Source organism: Pinus tabuliformis, chromosome 3_1 (assembly GCF_031772625.1).
Source record: "Pinus tabuliformis cultivar Carrire ecotype Pingquan chromosome 3_1, CPIR1, whole genome shotgun sequence".
In the NCBI taxonomy this organism is placed as follows: domain Eukaryota; kingdom Viridiplantae; phylum Streptophyta; class Pinopsida; order Pinales; family Pinaceae; genus Pinus; species Pinus tabuliformis.
In genome coordinates, this window is record NC_142301.1 from 891,155,686 (window position 1) to 891,168,691 (window position 13,006).

The following is a 13,006-nucleotide window of genomic DNA, read 5'->3' on the forward strand; positions in this document are numbered from 1 at the left end:
TCACCTGTCTTGTGGTGATGTGTCTAAGGAATGCCTTTCCTTCACTGAAGACAACATCGTGACCGATACCAAGTTCTTATTTAGTCCTGGCACATACTTCACATTTGTCAAGCTGATAGGAGCTCCATGCTCCCTTTGAAAAGTAACCCTGCCCACTCCTGAAACACTATACCTTCCTTCGTCACCCAACTCTATGCGCATCTTGAGGACTTTCAAGGCACTGAATACTTTTATCATCGGTCATGTGGAATGAGGCTCCATTGTCAAGATACCAAACACAACCCATCATTGATGACACCATGCATGTGATGAGGGTAAAGTCCATTTCAAACTGAGAGGATAATGCCTCACCTTCCGATCCTTCCAAGGGTCCCTTCTTGGACTTCTTCGATGGGAAATTAGTCGCATAATGTCCCATCTCGTCTTTTTTTAAAGTATGATATGAATTTGATTAGCACCTACAACCCCGAACTTCAAACTTCGAATTATTTTCCCCGTATACTGTTCACAGCTCCGATAAACTAGGCTCTGATACAATGTAGAATTTCCTGTAAATTCTCTACAAATCTACCTCTGAGATCTGTGTAGAAAATCTGACTATAGATTAACTTGATAATGCATTATACCAAAGCAAAATACTATAATCTACTTCTACTATCAATTTGCGAAATCTTAAAGATTGAGCAAGATCAAGCTGAACACATATAACCAGAAGAAGAAGAATCAATGCACATGAAACACATAAAATACTGAGGGGAAATCCTCAGCTAAAAACCCCACTATCTGTATTATCATACAAGGTGGAAATACATCAGAATTATACAAAGCCTTAGCTCTCATAGCGAGCCAGATCTCAGTACAATCCTCTTGGATCCTCAGAGGCAAACAAAGCTTCTCACAAGCCTTCTCCTCTGCCCTCCAAGCTCCTATTTCCTTGTGCAATTTCCCCTGGGTGATCCTCCTGTTACCAAGTGGAACACTGATCTCACACCCTGTCAAAATTGCGCAATCCTCAAGGAACCTTACCTTGACTGCATGCATTGTTGGTCGCTTTAATTGTTTTCACAATTCGAGCTCCACATAAATTGTCAACCCGAGAAGGTCTTTTTATTCCAAAGGTAATAGCGCACTGTATGTGCTCAATTTCAAAAGCAGTTCAATGTTGTAGTAAAAGAAAATCACACACAATTGTTAAATTCAGTAATCTATCAATTTACAGTCTACTTAATTAAAGCTGAAGTCAATTAACTTATAGCAGACACGATTTCTCTGTTACAGCAAAAGGAAAATAAATGTATAAAGAAAGAAATCATTCAACTATAGCAGGAACAGGACCCTATTCCTTGGTGGGAACTTCAGCACCTGCCGCCTGGCACTAATCACACTGCAAAAGAAGTAATCTCGAAAGGTCAAGACCCTATTCCCAGGAACAGGAATCTTCAGCACTTGGCCTCTCTGTTCTAATCACACTGCAAGTAAAAGAAAGCAATCAATGGAGCAAGACCCTATCCCTCTGTACCGGGATCTTCAGCACATGCTCTCATCATCCACTCGTGCAATCAATACATGTAGCGCTAAGAAACAGAGTATCACAAACCATGTAACTAGTGTTTCAGCAACAGAACCAAACACAACGCAAATACATAAGAAATGAACAACTACAGGAATGAAGGGGTGAATCTTGTGAGGAAGGCGGGCCCTTTCCTTCTCACAAGATTCCCCAAGAGAAAGAATTAAACTGGAATGCTCAAAACAGGTCTTTATTCATCTGTCTAGAAAACTGGTACATACAAAAGAGGAGACTAGCTCCTGTCTCACACGATGCTGTTCTCAAAAATTACAATTTGATCGATCCCTTCTAATGATGATGTCTCCTCTTTTTAAAGAGGAGGCATCATTTACAATTTTACACAAGAACGGAGATCTCGATTCTGTTCTAAACAAAACTATTCTGTTCTTTCTTAAAAAGAGATACTGTTACAACCGAGACAACAGAGATGCTATCTTCAAGATGATTCAGGTAACCGTATCTTCTGGCTGCTGCTATTATCCACAAAAAGTTCTTCCAGAATCGCAAAACGCATAGCGGGAGTTGCGTGCTTTGACGGTTGTTTCAGCAACTGCGTTGGCTGTTGCAGCAACGGGACAGCTGTTTCAGCAACGGAGTTGACTGTTTCAGCTGTTTCAGCAACGACCGCTCATTCCCAATAAGGCATATATTATCTGCGATCTTTGACTTGTGTTAGCAACAATGCACTTTAATAATTGATAAAATATAAGAGTATTATGGAATTAAATGTAAGACAGATTAATCATATAATAAAGAGAAGGTTTCCATATACCTTAGGATATAGTGAATGAAAAAGACATTGGAGCTTATGGTTTTGAGAGTAAAATGATATGAAAGTATATAACAAAATGATACATATTGGAGTCCTAACATCCCCCCAGCTAAAAATGTTGCATGTCCTCAGGCAACCCCTTCGTCTGAATCAGAGTCTGAGTACTGGGACTGGCAATGCAGATTACTCAAGCAGTAGCTGGAGAAAGTGGCGTCTGTAGGAGCTCGGAATCCGTTGTTGAGCTGTAACCGTTGCCATGCCGAGGCTTCCTCTTCGTCAGTCAACAGGTAATGATTTTGATATTTCTCTGACGGCAGCCATAAGATGGGAAAACGGAAATGATACCCAATCCAGTTGACTCCGCAATGCTGAATGCAATTGACATACTTAGGGACTCTATACAATGCAGCGTGAAAATTGAGAGGGTTAAGAGGATGATAATCCTGTCTTTCCTTATCTGATTGCTGCCAAAAGAGATCATTGGCCTTCAGTGCAGCAGGACCCTTCAGTCGAATATGCTCTTGACAATTAAAAAGGATGGAAGCCTGTAATTGTTCTATGTGCTCGCTCATACCTGGCTTCTGCAAGTATTCATAGTACTGTGCTATGAACATGGCTGGGCTTACCGGCTCTGGCCTAATCCACAGGAGTTTATTCTCCTCATTATGACTGCTTGTATTGAACGCAGTCTGCCAAGTGAGCTGATTAGACAAGAATGAAGCGAATGCCCTTATTTGTATATCTCCTGCAATTGGAGTAAGATTAACTCTTCTTTCTTCAGGCATGGCTTCATTATGCAAGTAGAGTTCGCACAGCAGATGCTGGTCGCTTTCAGGGGCCTCCTTGAAGGTCTCAACAAATTTTTCTGAAGTCAGTACTTCATGTGGTCTACCATGTGCAATTGATTTAATTTGAAAGTAAGCTAATCGTTCAGCAAGAAAAAGAGCATAGTTTACAGAAGGTTTCCGTGTAACCATCAACTTCCGCACCAATGAAAATATCAGGGCTATCCGTTCCTTAGACCGTCTGGCTTCCTTCTTATATTCCCTGTGCTCTTGCAGTAATTGTTCCAAATTCTCCCAGTTAGTGTATACAAAGTTTTGCCATTGCAACTTATGCTGTTGTAATATTATATCCTGGTTCTCGGCATGTTCCTTCTTCCATCTGTTGAATTGTTCCAATGGGTCCCATGGCCGAGTCTGTGTCTTTTTAACAGAAGTAGTAGGCTTGGGCGCTATTTCCTCTGTTTGTGTGGCTGCCTCAGAAGAAATGCACTGAGGCATTATTTCTTCTGTTGGAATACTTGCACCAGTAGTGTGCTGAGGCAGTGTCTCTTCTGCCGAAACAGCTGTTTCAGTAGTAGTATGCTCTGGTGATGTTTCCTCAGCTGGAATATCTGAATCAGTAATCATGTGTTCTGGCAATGTTGCTTCTTCTGGAATATCTAAATCAATAGTGGTGTGCTCTGGCAGTGTTTCTTCTGCCGGGATTGCTGCATCTGTCCCCAAGGGATGAGATATCTCTTGTTCGGTTTCTTCTTCTTCTTCTTGCACCGCAGGAGGTCCCACTGGTTCTTGTGGAGCAGTGGGGCATTCCTCCTGTGTTTCCTTTGTCATAATTGTCTCAGGGAGTGAAATTTCAACTATTTTATAGCCTGCATTCTGATAAATAATGCCACACTCTTTGCACATATATTCTATACATGTTTCCCTGTTCTGCATTGAGGCTACTTGTGCTAATGTATGGAGATTGAGTTCTTTTTCAAAAGCTTCTCGAGCCATGGCTAACTCAGCTTTGTAGGCTTCTATTTCAGTCTTCAGGGATTCATTTTCCTGTAGTAGGGATGCCATTGTATGTGGGCCTTGTATGCTAGTTGTTTCTGCTGGAATATTTTGGTGGTGCATAGTGGTGGCTGGTTGCTGCACCACAATGGGTGCCTCTGGTGTTTCATCCATTATGCCAGGAATGGATTCTTGTTTGTCAGAAACTAGTTCTGATACCACAGTAAATAGTCCTCGTGCTCTGTCAGGAATGAATCCTTGTTCCTCAGCTACTAGTTCTGACATTTGAATCTCTGGGCATTTCCGACTATCATCTTGCTTGTTGTGTTCTTGTGACTTAGTGACTGGTTCTTGTGGAACAGTCACTGGGCATTCTTCAGTATTGATCTGCTCTGTGAATTCTTCTGCCTTAGTGACTGGTTCTTGTGGGACAGTCACTGGACATTCTTCACTAACAATCTGCTCCGTAAATTCTGCTGCCTCAGTGACTGGTTCTTGTGGGACAGTCACTGGACATTCTTCACTAACAATCTGCTCCGTAAATTCCTCTGTTTCAGTGACTGGTTCTTGTGGGGCAGTCACTGGACATTCCTCACTAACAACCTGCTCTGTAAATTCTGCTGCCTCAGTGACTGGTTCTTGTGGGACAGTCACTGGACATTCTTCACTAACAATCTGCTTCGTAAATTCCTCTGTTTCAGTGACTGGTTCTTGTGGAACAGTCACTGGGCGTTTCCCCTCATCAACCTGCTTGGTGTATTCTTCTTCCTTAGTGACTGGTTCTTGTGTTACAGTCGCGGGGCAAGTGACTGGTTCTTGTGGAGCAGTCACTTCTTGATCCAGAATCATTGTCGTATTATCCCGAGGTACTGATTTTTGTGGGACTGTGTCCTCGGATGAAGCCGGCTGAGGAGTTCGGGATGGGGATAAGGGTTTCAATACAATAGTGGCAGGGTTAGGGAAAATGGAGGTAGATTCTGCCTCAACAGTCTTTGTCCTCTTTCTTTTTGGTAGGAAGGCAGCAAAATCGCTGCCTTTCCTTTTTCTTGAATGGGAGTGCTTTTTCTTCAGGACAGGGTTTTGCGGAGAGGTAGGAATTTGGGATGTGGACCTTGTCCGTGGTTTGGAACTTGTGACTGCTGGGGTTTTCCTTTTTTTCTTGATGGGTGAAGAAGGGGGTGTTGGAGAGTCGTCACTAGGGACAGGAATAATAGAGGGTGTTAGCTCTGCTAACTGTGGCGAGCTCGGGGTTGGGTTGACGGAGAATTCAGGATTTCCTCCTGTTGTTCTTCATGAGGATTTTCAGACAATTGGGACGTTTTCTCTTGTTGAGGAGTTTCGGGTGGGGTTTGCAAAGGGACTTCAGGTGGGGCTTGCGAAGGAATTTCAGGTAGGGCCTGCAGAGGAGGATTTTGCTGAGCAAAACCCCTCTGTATTAGCAGCTGACATAAGCGATGGTGGGTAAGGGATGTCATGGGAGTTTTGGCTTGCTTACAATAATACGACATGTTCTTAATACAACCAAGCAGATAATAAGGGATATTAACCAATCTTCCATTTCTCAAATGATTCAGCAGAACAAAGTCGTGGTTGTACACTACCTGATAACGCCCTTCGCATGTGAGGTAGTGTTTGACGAATTCTGCCACTGATGGCCATGGTTGAGGAAGTGAATGCAGACTGACCCCGCGGCCTCTAGATTCCACTTGCTCGTCCGGGCGCAAAAAGTCTTGTTGGGCGTTAAGAACAACCGTCTTCCTGCTGAACCAGCGAATGCCCTCAGCTGGCAACCCTGATACCTGAACTATGTCATCCTCTGTCACTGAAATGCGAACCCCCCGGACCACTGAGAAATTGCCTTCAAAGTTCTGTGCGAATTCTAATACTTCTTCTGCGTTAAAATCTCCCAACCTTTCAAAATATGCTGTCCACCCTGCTTGTTGGAAGATCTGATATGCTTCCGGAAAGAACTGTAGAAGACTTATGGAGCCGGGCTCACTTCTAATGGCCGCCTTTCCCATGGCTAAAGCTCTGAGTTTTTCCGCAGAGGCACAATTCAGTATTCTCAGACCCTGATCAGACTTAGTTGTTGCAACAATGGCTGCGAAGTCTAAATGACGGCAAAAATGGATACGATAACAGGCGGCAGGTTGGTGCATGCGAAATAATCATTCCATTTTTGGAATTCCCCCCCTTACGTATGGTATAATTATGATTGGACGTGGGGAGATATGCAATCATTATGAAATGAAATCCTCTCCTTTAATATGATTTAACTGAATTACATAAAACCATATACCTTATACTTTACCTTTAATTAATAATTCGAAGTGTCGGTTGCAATAGCCTTGCGTGATCATGGAAGGGTCTGTGGATTGAAGGTGTAACTGAGTCTGGCATATGACAAATAATTTTCACCAGGAGTATTGTGAAGAACCAGAAAGCTTCTGTAAGAACCAGAAGGGATATTACTTTGATGATAATCAATTGCTGAAACTGTTATTTAAGCAACTGAAAAATGAACAATGCATTGCTGAGGTAAGTGTTTCAGCAACCGGAGAAATTGATCATGTATTGCTAAACCAGGTGTTTCAGCAACGAGTGGAATCAATGATATGTTGCTGAAACAGGTGTTTCAGCAACGGGAAAAATCTGGTGTTTTAGCACGGGAAAAATCTGGTGTTACGTTGCTGAAACAGGTGTTTCAGCAACGGGAAAACTCTGGTGTTACGTTGCTGAAACAGGTGTTTCAGCAACGGGAAAACTCTGGTGTTACGTTGCTAAAACAGGTGTTTCAGCAACGGGAAAAATCAGAGAATTGGGATAACTGACTTAGGTCTGTGAATGGTAAGGGATTATTTCAGCAGTAAGGAGTGGAAAATACTGACTGAAGGAGGATGTTTCAGGAGTGGTGGGAGTGATAGAAATAATGTGGGTATGGGGGAATATTGCCTTTTTAGGAAAAAGGGGTAAAATGAATGGAAGAGCTTCTTGATTTAAAACTCCAGATCTTCTCAGGATGAATCTGTCCTTCTTATTGCCTTTCCAGAATCTGCAAAATTCAATTGTAATATGCCAATCCTTGACAGGGATTATTAGTGCTAAATCTAATCTACTACTAAAAAAAAATATAGTGCAGAAAATTAAGTGCTGTGAGGAGCAGAAGACTCCCCTGGAAAAAGATAATGAATATCAGTCATGCAAGCAGTCTTGAAATCTTCTTTAGAAACAGGGCGTTCATATAAACGGAGCCTATGGCCATTGACTAGTAGAGGTGTTTTAGCATCATCAATTGTTACAAGTCTTACCGTTCCGTTTGGAAAGACATCTTCTACTTCATATGGTCCAAGCCAACGTGTACGTAGCTTTCCCTGAAAATTTTCAAACCGAGAATCATACAGCAAGGCCCAATTACCTTTTTGGAACTGCTTGTGTTTGATAATTTTGTCATGCCATTTCGTTCTTTGTTGTTGAATCATGTTTGTTTGGTGAATGGCATCCAATCTCTTTTCATCCAACTCCAAAAGTTGCTGCAATCTAGCTGTCTGCACATCATTCAAATCAAGATTAACAGCTAAGGCAGTCTTTAAAGTTTTAATTTCAAATTCCACAGGAAAAATAGCATTTTTACCGTAAACCAATTCATAGGGAGAAAAACCGGTAGTGTTTCTCCAAGTAGTCCTGTAAGCCCATAATGCCTCAGGGAGCCTTTGGGACCAATCCTTTCGGTTGTCTTTGACTGTTTTAGTTAGAATGGCCTCTAAAACTTTGTTTGTGCTTTCCACCTGCCCATTGGCCTGGGGGTGGTATGGTGTGGTCATTCTATGTTGAATATGATATTTGTGGAGAGTAGATTTGAAACCATGAGAATTGAATGGAGGTCCTCCATCAGTAACTAGCTCTCTGGGGATTCCAAATCTAGTGAAAATATCTTCAAACAAGAAAGACAAAACAGCCTCTTCATTGGCTCTAATAAGTGCTTTGGCTTCCACCCACTTAGTCATATAGTCTGTGCAGACTAATATATAGGTTCTTTGATTGGATGGAGGGTTAATGGGTCCTATGAAGTCCAAGGCCCATCTTTCAAATGGTTCAGAAACTACCTGGGGGTTTAGTGGCATTTGGTCTCTATGATTGGGTTGACCCATTCTCTGGCAGCTATCACAAGCTCTTACATACTTCTTTGCATCTCTGAATAATGAGGGCCAATAGTAGCCCATCCTCAGAATTTTATGCGCTGTTCTTTTATCAGCAAAATGGCCTCCGCAAGGACCATCATGACAAGCTTTGAGTATGTCATACACTTCATCTTCTCTAATGCATCTTCGAATCTCCTGATCAAGCCCAGTATAGAAGAGACATCCGCTGATCCAGCTATACCTGGCACTTTGTTGAACAATTCTTCTTTTTTCCCTGTATGACAGGTGTGCTGGTAGTTTTCCTGCAACCAAGTAGTTAGCAATATCTGCATACCATGGGGAATGAGCAGAAACTGCAAACAAATATTCGTCAGGAAAACTATCATCTACTGGAATATTATTATCAGTTTTTAACCGTGAAAGAAAGTCAGCCACCACATTTTCTTTACCAGGCCGATCTATAATTGTAATATCAAATTCCTGCAATAGTAATAGCCATCTGGTAACTCTAGCATTTGTGACAGATTTGTTCATTAAGTATTTAATAGCTGAATGATCAGTGTGCACAAACGTAGGATAACCAGTAATATAGTGTCTGAATTTATTAATGGCATAGATTACTGCAAGGAACTCTTTCTCGGTAACTGTATAGTTAAGCTTAGCAGAGGTCATGTTCTTACTGATAAAGTATATAGCATAAGGAAGATGATTTTCCTCTTGTCCCAGGACTGCTCCAATAGCACTGTCTGAAGCATCAGAAGATATGTGAAATGGAAGATTCCAGTCAGGCCCCCTCAAAATAGGAGCAGTAGACAGCTGCTGCTTCAGTTCTTCAAAAGCTTTTTGACAAAGACTATTCCACTTGAATTCAGCATTTTTCATAAGCAATACAAACAATGGAGAAGCTATTTTAGAGAAATCTTTAATAAATCTCCTATAATAACCAGCATGTCCTAAAAAACTTCTCACATCAGTTTGAGTTTTAGGAATAGGAAGATTCTGAATGACTAATATTTTAGATGGATCTACCTGAATACCTAGAGCTGAAATAAAATGTCCAAGCACTATTCCCTCACTCATCATCATGTGACATTTTTCTGTACTTAAGGAAAGGTGAGCTTGAATACATCTTTCTAGTACTTTCTCAAGGTTTTGTAATCCCTCTTCAAAAGACACACCATAGGGGGTAAAATCATCCATAAATATTTCCATACAGTCATTCAGCATATCTGAGAAAATTCCTATAACAGCTCTTTGAAAGGTTGCTGGTGCATTGCATAATCCAAATGGGAGAACTCTATAGGCGAAAGTTCCCCAAGGACTGGTGAAAGTGGTTTTGTCTTGATCCTGGGGCGCAATTTTTATCTGATTATAACCACTGAATCCGTCTAGAAAAGAGAAGAATTTCTTCCCTGCAAGACTGTCCAACACCTGATCAATGAACGGTAAGGGAAAGTGATCCTTTTGGGTAGCTTTGTTTAAAGCTCTATAGTCAACACATACCCTCCATTTCCCGTTTTTCTTAGGAACAATTACTAACGGGGAAACCCATTCACTGTCAGATATGGGGTATATAAACCCTGCATTAAGCAATTTTTGAAGTTCTTCTTTAACAATTTCTCGTAAATTAGGATTCATCCGTCTTTGGGGTTGACAAACAGGTCGGCATCCTTCTTTAATGTAAATTCTATGAGTACATAATTCAGAAGAAATACCTTTCATGTCCGTGTAATCCCAGGCAAATGCCTCCTTATATTTGTGTAATAGCTTCATTAGCTGCTCTGTTTCAGTGTCTGTTAAATCAGGATTTATGTTTAATGTCTTACCGGGCTCAATCTCAACTGTTACGCTCTTAGATGGGATCGTGTTTAAAGTTTGAGATGAATCTTCAGGTTCAATCTTTTCTTGCATATCAGTTTCGAAAATTGCAGTCAATTGGTTGTGTGTTTCAGCAATAACAGAAGAAGGTTCACAAATAAAATTATTGATTATTTCATCTTCTGTATTGTCCTTAAGAGTTAAAGCTTGTCCTATAGTTAGAATCGGCTGAACAGCATTATCATCATAATCCATCCATAAAGAATCTTCATTATTAACTACTGGCGTAGCGTGAGGATAAAGAGTTAACTGTTTTGTTTCATAACCATTAGAAATTGTCATTGAACCAGATCTGCAACTTATAAATGCATCAGCTGTGGCCAACCATGGCCTTCCTAGAATTAAGGGATGTCCCCCCAGCTTTGTTTTGGTTTGCAATACAACAAAATCAGCTGGATATTTCCAGGATTCAACTGAAATGAGCAGGTCTTCGACAACCCCTTCTGGTTTAATTGTGGAACGGTCAGCTAACTCTAAAATGGTGGGTGTTTCTCTGATTGTGTTATTCAGCTGTAGCAATTGTGAAGTTTCCAGAGTCATTATATTAATTGCTGCACCTAAATCTACCAAAACCCGGGGGATTACTGCTTTACCAATCTGAACTGTAACAGTAGGATGGCCAGGATCACCGTATTTTACAGGAGGGGTTTTTCCAGACATTAATGCAGACAAGTCTCCCATCACATGTACTGTAAGGGGATCCTTGGTTTTCCTACCAGGTTTCTTCACACAAATATCCCTTAATGTTTTGGCATAAATTGGTACATCTTTTAATGCTTGTAAAAGTGGAATCTTAATATACAAATTTTGCAATTCCCCCATAAAATTAAAAGCAGGAGTTTCAGTTGTTTTGGTTAAAACCAAACGCTCGGGGAATGGAGGTTCTGTTGATTCAGTATTTTTGTTAGAAGGTGGTTGAGCTTCTTTTTGCTTTTCGGTTTCATTTTTATCTGAATCAGTTATATCATCAATAATAGGCTCTACTACTCTTCCAGATCTCAAATGAATATCATTACATTGCATAGTAGGGGATATAGACTGATTCTGAATTTCAATAACTTGCACAGCTTTATTGTTGGGGTTAGGATTTGGTTGCGCGGGTAGTTGGGGTCTCATTTGGTTGTTTGGTGGGGCATTTGATGGTAGAGAGAGTGATTGTTGGAATTGAGGCATCTGATTTGGATATGGAAATGATTGATTATTCCAACTTAGGTTCCAAGGATTGAAAGGAGGTGGTTGCTGTGGAGGCCAAGGAGTCCACATTGAAGGATCAACAAAGGGAGGGTTTTGCATTTGCATGGGTGGGAAGCTCATTTGATTGAAAAGTGGATATTGCATTTGGTTGAAGGAGGGGTAGCTTGTTTGGCCAAAAGCTGAATGATTATTCCAACGATTAAATGGCATACCAGAATTCGTACCTTGCCCTTTAGATGGCCATTGTCTTCTTTGAGTTAGCAGGTAGACGGCTTCAGCTTCTTCTTCCGTTGGCTGCATCGCTGCTTTTATCCCCGGTAGAGATGGACATTGTTCTGTCTCATGATCTTTCTCACAAAGGGTGCAAACTGGTAATTTTTCTCTTGGGCACTCCCTTAGTGGATGTTTATCTCTACATTTCGGGCAGTAGACAGCCAGAGTTGCTTCTGCCTCAGCCTGCTTCTTCTTAACCTGCAAAGTGTCAATCTGCGAAGCAAAAGAACTTAGCATTTCGGTTTTAAATTTTCAAGCAAATTACCTATCTCTGCTCTTGTTGCTCCTCCATTGGCTGATTTCTGTACCCTTGAATAGGTGGAATCTCTTATTCTGTTTCTTGCAGCTCCCCTAGAACATCTTTTAGCAAGTTCACAAATCTCATCATATGATTCTTTAGATATGTCTCCCTTAGCAAGCATATTTAACATATTTAAACAATCATCCCTTAACCCTCTAAGTAATATTGTTTTACGAATTTCCTTACTTATATCTGGATGATCGGATCTTTGTATGTTGTATTGCAATCTTTCGATGTAGTCCTCCAAGCTTTCATCCGATTTTTGTGCCATATTGAATAATTCATCCTTCTTCTCTCTTGTCCGGCAGTAGTCCTGATATTTAAGCAGAAATTTTTGTTTCATTTGCTCCCATGTTGTGATTACCTGGCTCCCAAGGCTCATGAACCATCTCAAGGCATTTCCTTTTAAGGTGGCTGGAAACAGTTTCAACTTTTGAGCATTAGTAACATAATCATAGCTTCTGCATAAAATATCAAATTCAAAAAGAAACTCGTCAGGATCCTCAGTAGATAAACCATGAAAGTTAGGTAGGGCAGACAATGGGATATTTTTCATTGTTCCTGCAGGAAGATCACTGATGGGAAATCCCAAGGTAGAAAGAGAATTTTCATCCCTTCTTTCTTCTTCAGGACCTATACGTCCTCCTCCAAAGAGGAGATTATCATTGTTGTCTTCCATTGTTGGTCCTCCTACTGCACTTTCTCGATCGTCAGAATCCTCTATTGATTCTTCAATATTTCCTACCGGTCGTCCAACGCTTTCTACTATCTCCTCGATATGTTCTTCTATTCTGTTACTTTCCTCTGACTCTTCAGCGCTGCCTGCTGATTCTTCTGTATTTTCAGGACCCACAACTTCTTCTGTATGTTCAGGACCCACAACTTCTTCTGTTCTGTAATCTGACTGAGGGGAACGCTGAAATTTTGACTTCCGAGAACTCAGTCTTTGTGATGATTCAGCCTTTGATACAATTTCGTCAATAAACGTTTTTCGTCCTCCCCAGCCCTTGCCACCTGCGCGGTTATTTTTCTTCTGGTTTCCTCGTCCTCTCATACAATCCTGCACATTAGAAAAAAATAGATAAATGCTTTTTGAAA